This window comes from Dreissena polymorpha, chromosome 1 (assembly GCF_020536995.1).
Source record: "Dreissena polymorpha isolate Duluth1 chromosome 1, UMN_Dpol_1.0, whole genome shotgun sequence".
Classification (NCBI taxonomy): domain Eukaryota; kingdom Metazoa; phylum Mollusca; class Bivalvia; order Myida; family Dreissenidae; genus Dreissena; species Dreissena polymorpha.
In genome coordinates, this window is record NC_068355.1 from 154712174 (window position 1) to 154721697 (window position 9524).

The following is a 9524-nucleotide window of genomic DNA, read 5'->3' on the forward strand; positions in this document are numbered from 1 at the left end:
GCAGGCAGTTTGAGTTGCTTGTTAAAACTGTTGAATACGGCAACAAACAAATAAACATAAAAATGTAAAACACGTTTGATCTAAAGGACAATAACTTATACTACAGCGAAAACATGCATGACCACAATTTATTGGGTAGCCCGAACAGAAATCAATTAGCGAAGTGGTGTGTAACCTATATTTGATGTTTATTGGGGAATTACACAGGTGGATAGCGGGTGGCTATGACGTTAATAAGTGAAAACATCACTGTGAACGATAAAAAATCAAATTATAACGAACAATTTACTTTTCTAAAAAAACACGCTAACCACCTGCATGTGGAAAAGTACATATCGTGCCGAGTAAAGATGAAGAATTAAAAAAACAATAGTGCCCATCTCACAAACGTGATGTTAAATAATTATTTGTATAAATTTTGTGTAGATTTGGGTCAATGACGGGAAGATATTGGTAGATTTTGGTAGATTTGGGTAGTTGAAAACATGTAGGCAGACAGTTCGCGTTTATTGTGGAAAATGTTAAGTATGGCAACAAACAAGTGAACTTTAAAATGTGAAACAAATCTTCAGGACGGTAACATACTAGAATACTACAACGACAACATATATGACAAAATATATTGGGTATCGGATATTGGGTCCTAGTGGCCAGAACAGAAATCAATTTGTAAGTGGTGTGTAACCTATATTTATTAAAAGTAATTTTATTTGGAAATAAAACATTGTCACGCGTAAAGATGAAGCATTGAACAAAACAATAGTGCCCATCACACAAACATGATGTAAAATAATTATTTTTACAAAGATTTATGTAGATTTGGGTAGATTTAGGTCAATTTGGGAAGATTTGGGTAGATTTAGGTAATTCGTGTCGCCCGTTACGGCCAAAGCTGAGCGAGCTCAACACTCTAGTGCGGTATTCCAGATCAGCTTTCGTTTCAAAAGCGTAAAGCCGAATGCTGAGCCAACTCAGCACTCCAGCGCGAATTTCCAGATCAGTATTCGTTTTAAAGGCGTTAAGTTGAATGCTGAGCCAGCTCAGCACTCCAGCGCGACAATCCAGATCAACATTTGTTTCAAAAGCGTTCAATCGAATGCTGAGCCAGCTCAGCACTCCAGCACGTTTTAAAAGTGTTACGGCGGGCGAATGCTGAGCCAGCTCAACACCCCAGCGCGACATTCCAAATCAGCATTCGTTTCAAAAGCGTTAAGTCGAATGCTGAGCCAGCTCAGCACTCCAGCGCGACATTCCAGATCATCATTCGTTTTAAAGGCTTTATGTCGAATGCTGAGCCAGTTTGCACTCCAGCACGACATTCTAGATTAGCTTTCGATTTAAAAGTGTTTTTTGGCGAATGCTGAGCCAGCACAACATCTAGCGCGATATTCCAGATCAGCATTCGTTTTACAGATATTAAGTCGAATGCTGAGCCAGCTCAGCACTCCAACCCGACATTCTAGATCAGCATTCGATTTAAAAGTGTTTCGGCGAATGCTGAGCCAGCACAACACTCTAGCGCGACATTCTAGGTCAGCATTCGTTTTAAAGGCGTTTTGTCGAATGCTGAGCCAGCTCAGCACTCCAGCATGTCATTCTAGATCAGCAATCGATTTAAAAGTGTTTGGGCGAATGCTGAGCCAGCTCTACACCCCAGCTCGACATTCTAGATCAGCATTCGTCTTATAAGAGTTGTGGCGAATGCTGAGCCAGCACAACACTAGCGCGACATTCCAGATCAGCATTCGTTTTAAAAGTGTTACGGCGAATGCTGAGCCAGCTCAACACTCCAGCGCGACATTCCAAATCAGCATTCGTTTCAAAAGCGTTAAGTTGAATGTTGACCCAGCTCAGCATTCCAGAGCGACATTCCAGATCTGCATTCAATTTCAAGGTGTTACGGCGAATGCTGAGAAAGCACAATACTCTAGCGCAACATTCCAGATCAACATTCGTTTTAAAGGCGTTAAGTTGAATGTTGACCCAGCTCAGCACTCCAGCACGACATTCAAGATCAGTATTCGTTTTAAAGGCGTAAAGTTAAAACTTGACCCAGCTCAGCACTCCAGTGCGACATTCCAGCATTCGTTTTAAAGGCTTTATGTCAAATGCTGAGCCAGATTAGCACTCCAGCACGACATTCTAGATTAGCATTCGATTTAAAAGTGTTTTTTGGCGAATTCTGAGCCAGCACAACACCTAGCGCGATATTCCAGATCAGCATTCGTTTTACAGATATTAAGTCGAATGCTGAGCCAGCTCAGCACTCCAGCCCGACATTCTAGATCAGTATTCGATTTCAAAGTGTTTCGGCGAATGCTGGGCCAGCACAACACTCTAGCGCGACATTCTAGATCAGCATTCGTTTAAAAGGCCCCGTTTAGTCGAATGCTGAGCCAGCTCAGCACCTCAGCATGTCATTCTAGATCAGCAATCGATTTAAAAGTGTTTGGGCGAATGCTGAGCCAGCTCTACACCCCAGCGCGACATTCTAGATTAGCATTCGTCTTATAAGAGTTGTGGCGAATGCTGAGCCAGCACAACACTAGCGCGACATTCCAGATCAGCATTCGTTTTAAAAGTGTTACACCGAATGCTGTGCCAGCTCATACTCCAGCGCGACATTCCAAATCAGCATTCGTTTCAAAAGCGTTAAGTCGAATGCTTAGCCAGCTCAGCAGTCCAGCGCGACATTCCAGATCAGCATTCGTTTTAAAGGCGTGAAATCAAATGCTTAGCCAGATTAGAACTCCAGCGCGACATTTCAGATCAGCATTCGTTTTAAAGGCTTTATGTCGAATGCTGAGCCAGATTAGCACTCCAGCACGACATTCTAGAATAGCATTCGATTTAAAAGTGTTTTTTGGCGAATGCTGAGCCAGCACAACATCTAGCGCGATATTCCAGATCAGCATTCGTTTTACAGATATTAAGTCGAATGCTGAGCCAGCTCAGCACTCCAGCCCGACATTCTAGATCAGCATTCGATTTAAAAGTGTTTCGGCGAATGCTGAGCCAGCACAACACTCTATCGCGACATTCTAGATCAGCATTCGTTTTAAAGGCGTTTTGTCGAATGCTGAGCCAGCTGAGCACTCCAGCATGTCATTCTAGATCAGCATTCGATTTAAAAGTGTTTGGGCGAATGCTAAGCCAGCTCTACACCTCAGCGCGACATTCTAGATCAGCATTCGTCTTATAAGAGTTGTGGCGAATGCTGAGCAAGCTCAACACTCCAACGCGACATTCCAAATCAGCATTCGTTTCAAAAGTATTAAGTCTAATGCTGAGCCAGCTCAGCACTCCAGCGCGACATTCGAGATCAGCATTCGTTTTAAAGGCGTTAAATCGAATGCTAAGCCAGATTAGCACTCCAGCGCGACATTCTAAATGAGCATTCGATTTAAAAGTGTTACGGCAAATGCTGAGCCAGCACAACACTCTAGCGCGACATTCCAGATAAGCATTCGTTTTAAAGGCGTTAAGTCGAATGCTGAGCCAGCTCAGCACTCCAGCACGACATTCTAGATCAGCATTCGATTTAAAAGTGTTACGGCGAATGCTGAGCCAGCACAACATTCTAGCGAGACATTCCAGATCAGCATTCGTTTTAAAAGTAATACGGCAAATGCTGTGTCAGCTCAGCACTCCAGCGCGACATTCCAGATCAGCATTCGTTTCAAAAGCGTTAAGTCGAATGCTGAGTCAGCTCAGCACACCAGCGCGACATTCCAGATAAGAATTCGTTTTAAAGGCGTTAAGTTGAATGCTGAGCCAGCTCTACACCCCAGCGCGACATTCCAGATCAGCATTCATCTTATAAATGGTGAATGTTTAGCCAGCACAATACTCTAGCGCGACATTCCAGATCAGCATTCGTTTTAAAGGCGTTAAGTTGAATGCTGAGCCAGCTCAACACTTCAGAGCGACGTTTTAGATCTGCATTCGATTTCAAGGTGTTACGACGAATGCTGAGAAAGCACAATACGCTAGCGCAACATTCCAGATCAACATTAGTTTTAAAGGCGTTAAGTTGAATGTTGACCCAGCTCAGCACTCCAGCGCGACATTCAAGATCAGTATTCGTTTTAAAGGCGTTAAGTTAAAACTTGACCCAGCTCAGCACTCCAGTGCGACATTCCAGCATTCGTTTTAAAGGCTTTATGTCGAATGCTGAGCCAGATTAGCACTCCAGCACGACATTCTAGATTAGCATTCGATTTAAAAGTGTTTTTTTGGCAAATGCTGAGCCAGCACAACATCTAGCGCGATATTCCAGATCAGCATTCGTTTTACAGATATTAAGTCGAATGCTGAGCCAGCTCAGCACTCCAGCCCGACATTCTAGATCAGCATTCGATTTAAAAGTGTTTCGGCGAATGCTGAGCCAGCACAACACTCTAGCGCGACATTCTAGGTCAGCATTCGTTTAAAAGGCGTTTAGTCGAATGCTGAGCCAGCTCAGCACTCCAGCATGTCATTCTAGATCAGCAATCGATTTAAAAGTGTTTGGGCGAATGCTGAGCCAGCTCTACACCCCAGCGCGACATTCTAGATTGGCATTCGTCTTATAAGAGTTATGGCGAATGCTGAGCCAGCACAACACTAGCGCGACATTCCAGATCAGCATTCGTTTTAAAGGTGTTACACCGAATGCTGTGTCAGCTTATACTCCAGCGCGACATTCCAAATCAGCATTCGTTTCAAAAGCGTTAAGTCGAATGCTTAGCCAGCTCAGCAGTCCAGCGCGACATTTCAGATCAGCATTCGTTTTAAAGGCGTGAAATCAAATGCTTAGCCAGATTAGCACTCCAGCGCGACATTCTAAATGAGCATTCGATTTAAAAGTGTTTCGGCGAATGCTGAGCCAGCACAACACTCTAGCGCAACATTCCAGATAAGCATTCGTTTTAAAGGCGTTAAGTCGAATGCTGAGCCAGCTCAGCACACCAGCACGACATTCTAGATCAGCATTCGATTTAAAAGTGTTACGGCGAATGCTGAGCCAGCTCAACATTCTAGCGCGACATTCCAGATCAGCATTCGTTTTAAAAGTAATACGGCGAATGCTGTGTCAGCTCAGCACTCCAGCGCGACATTCCAGATCAGCATTCGTTTCAAAAGCGTTAAGTCGAATGCCGAGCCGGCTCAGCACACATATCCATGTACCAATATTACGCCAGCTACACCAGAAGTATAGAAACCCCAATGTTATTATGAACCGCAATTGTATAGGACGGATGCAAAAAAAATGTATGCAATACAAAAGATATTTGTTACGTATTTTCAGCATTGACTTATTATGCAGAGAAAGGAATTGTGACGTTGACTTTTTGGTTTTTGTCCTACTACTCATGTGTGTTTGAATGTGTTTAATATCAGGCATATTGTATACGTAATAGTAATATAATGAACATATGCGAGCTTTTCATGAATATCAATCATAGTCTGCGACAATGTGTCTTTCCTGTTATGGGACAGTGTATGGTTTTCTGTATGCTAGTTTAACTGTAAATTAATAGATTATCAATGTCGCTTTTAAATAAAGCTTGTTCACTGTATACATGAACTGTGTAATGTATTATGATTAGTTTCTTTATTTCAAAATACTTTTGTTTACAATATGTCACCTTCCTGATTATGTAAATCAAATCTTGTATATAATTCATATTTTTTTTTTGGGGGGGGGGTGTTGGGTGCTTTCGCACCCATCCTTTTTTGACGAGTAAAAAAATATTTGAACTAAAAATTGCACCCAACTTTATTCGACGCAACGGTTATTTATCTTTTCCCGGAATCCAGTGAGTCTTCGTATTTAAGCGTTATAATAATGTTGAATTCATTAGGCTACCGACAGGTCACCATATAATTAAATTCTCGATTTCGTCATTTCCAAGATAGCGAGTGATTTTAATTCACAATTTTTAACCGTAGAATTGTTGAAATCAACAGAAGTTTTGACAGCAAAAAAAAATCTTCTATGCAAAAGACAGGTTTTTGTTGTGCTGTATGGCAAGAAAACAAAACTAATCATTTCTACAAAACCAATGTAGTTTTTTTGTAGTTTACCAACACTTAATGGCATCTGTTTTGCTCCACATTCAGAAATTTCCACAATGTTTTTATTATGTAAAACTTGACACTAGGAAATATGTCCTACTCTTAAACAGTTGTTATAATGAATTTAAAACGTTATCACCAATGATCAGGCGGACGTTACCGTTTAATGTTCATCAACTGTGACGGATCTTGGGCATTTTTTCAACGTCCTGGTATACATTGTTAAGGACTTTGAGACCATCGTGCCAGTAGTTTGAGGTTATAGGGTCTTTATGAAGCCTTAATTGTTATATGTTTCTGAAATTCGTTTAGAAAAAAAGATAACTAATTTGTTAAAATAGTTTTAAAAATAAAAGTAACCAGTAATAGCATTTTGATTTCTGTTAAGTATTGATACAGATTAAAAAAGACCCAGTCTTGTTTATCAGTGTTTATTGTACAATATACTATTAGCACGTTTAGAGCAATGCTAGGCCTCTGGAACTATCCATAGTAGCAGAAAAACAATTGTTTTGAAAAACAAAAGTCAAATATTTCCTTTTAATTTGCTTGATTTATGGTAAAATTTTGGAATGGTAAAATACACCAATTTTATCAAGATTCCAAGATTCCAATAAATTGTGATATTTTATACCGTTCTTATTGTTGATTTTACATTCTATAAGATTGTTGTTGCATTTGTAAACAAAGTGTGTGCGCGCATACTAGTGTCGGGTTAAACACCGTATAAAATAATGTTTTTCCGTGACTGATCGAAAAAGGTGGTTATTGAAAAACGGTAGTGGGGAATACATGTATGTTATACCATATTCATAACGATCAGTCACTGGGTATGGTCTGTCAATGAAAGTGAAATTCAGGATTTTACGTTTCATTTTCAAACTTTTCTAGGGGGAGGAACCCCCCCCCCCCCTAATGAACACCCCTCCCGCACCTACCCACTTCGCCACTTCGTTGCTCAGTAACACTCGTTGATGGGAAAATTCGCTACCCTTTTTTCAAAACCCTGGCTACGGGCCTGTTATGAAGCGTAAAGCCAACTCTTGAAAAATTGGACTCTTTATCCGGGTGTGTGTATTAAAACACTCCGTTTATAAGATGCATCTCATACAGTAATCGGAAGTAATTAAAGTTTTCGCCATATTAACATTTCGTTGTGATTGTCAGTTATCCTGTTCATAATGCGGAAAAAAATATTAACAAGCCTTAAAAAATCCGATATATTTAAGTGTGTACAAGTAGGTGTGACTATCACTCGTATTTGTTATTTTATTAACTGTTATCAGTACAACGTATCTACGTACATGTCTTCATGTTGTCATTTTTCAGTCAATTTTTGTAATGTTGTTAAAACCTATTTTGATCTTTGTTACACCTAGTTTGTTTGACAATTTTCTATTGATACATTGCTATATTGATAGTTTAAAACTTGTATTAGATGGACCATATTTTATGCAAACTAATAACCTAAAAACGTATCCGCCAATCGTTTTAATAGATTTCTGATACTAACATCCGCCACACGTACACTAAAACTATGTGTTCAGTATTCGGTTCACGCGTCACGTTTTTGCATTCATGTTTTCATTTTCTGTCTGCATTGTTACATTTTATAAGAGCGTTTTAGACGCATTTGGTCTGATTATAACTAAAGTAAGTGTGAGGTTCGGCTAACCCTATAACTGGTTTAAACCCCGAATTCCTTGCATCTTCCGTTCCTACGCGGTAATCAAAGTTTAAATAACTGTATGTTTACAGATGGTGCTCTTTTCTAAAAGTAGTGGATAAGAACGAGATGTTCTCTCCCGATAGTTTCTGGAGTTTCATTGTTTGCTATATTATTACGTACCATACTATTGTAGCGAAGTATGCATTTATAGTTGTAACGACCGAGCGCGTTGTTAGGAAAATAAGCTCATAAAAAAGCACAACGCATTAAAAAACGCCTGTCACAACGGATCCGTAGTCTACTGGTAAAACACTGGTGCCAAAACTCATGGGCCACCGGTTCGATTCCCTGCTCCACTCTTACTCTCTTTCTTGTCTTCAGAACAATACGAAAACCCGAATTTCAGTGTACTAGTTGCTTCACATCGGGCACTAAGAGACACATATTTGTCTATGGAACGGGGCGCCTCTTGTATCCCGCACTAATCCCCTGTAACCCAATTGTCAAGTGTTCTGGGGGAGATGGTCTTATTGTAAATTCCAGGTGCACTCGATAAAAACCAACTACATACATACATCGTCATATAGTTTGATTGCCCATCATTTTTTTTTGTCGTTGAAGTTTAACCGATATGGTTTTGAAAATGCCGAGCATGCAGCGAAGGTTCGCCGATATCGCTTTTCTTCACTGGTTTGTACTGGTTTGTTCGTGACACACCATCGTTTGCACGTACCGTCGTTAACTGGGAACAGCACAATGACGGCCGCGTCTCGTACGCTTAAGATTTTAAAGCAGAATGTTGTTATTTGTATTATAGGGCCAAATTCATGCAAATGATGATACAAGTAATCTACAATATATTTAAGTACTCGAAATAAGTGTAAATGGTGTAACAAATATCCTTTTCAGCTTTTATAATTTGTATATTCGTTATCCGGTATAAATAAAAACATAATATATATGCATATATGACGGCGCATTTGGTTACGTCAGTTGTAAAGAATTTTTCCTGGCAGCCAATTAGTAAAACGGACCATTTGCAAACTCTCCGAAGAAATTAATTAGCATTTGAAAAAAATAGCTAAGATTTGTTTTAAATGAAAGGCCCAAAATTAAATTCTTGCTTTCTCACAAGGTTTCAATATAGTCACATTAAGAAATCTGCTACATTTCCTGGCCGCCATGTTTTAAACCGACCGGAGCCATTTTCGAACTCGCCCAAAATATCATAATAACAAAAATAAAATCTCAACAAATTAAATGACGAGCAAAGAAATTTGACTACTAAAGTGTTCTAAAGCTTGTTTAAGTTGGCATACTGAAATAGATTTTGACCCCATGTGACCAAGTATTAATGTTCCGACGAATTTCAAATAGGCAAACATGTGTCCTCTACAATGTTCACAAGGTAAATGTTGATGACGGACATGCCACTGCATAAATAAGACGATCAGAACATCTCGCTTTGATGGACTGAAAGCTTTTGTTTTAGTTATTGAGTTATCACATAGCTCTTTGATCTATTGCAGACAAAAAACATACATGCAGCCAGATCCTTATGTTAAACATCTGGTGCAACCAGTTGAGGGAATAAAACTTTCCATATAATGAATAAAAAACATAAACATTCAATTGCAAGGAACATAATTTTAAATAGTTGTTGATGACTAAAAAAAATCAATTACCCCTTACCAACACAAAATAATGTACATGTACATATGTAAACCAAGTGTGTAGTTCAGTGGAATAAAGACGCACCCAACTCGTAGAACTGCTCATTGAGATATATTTTGCA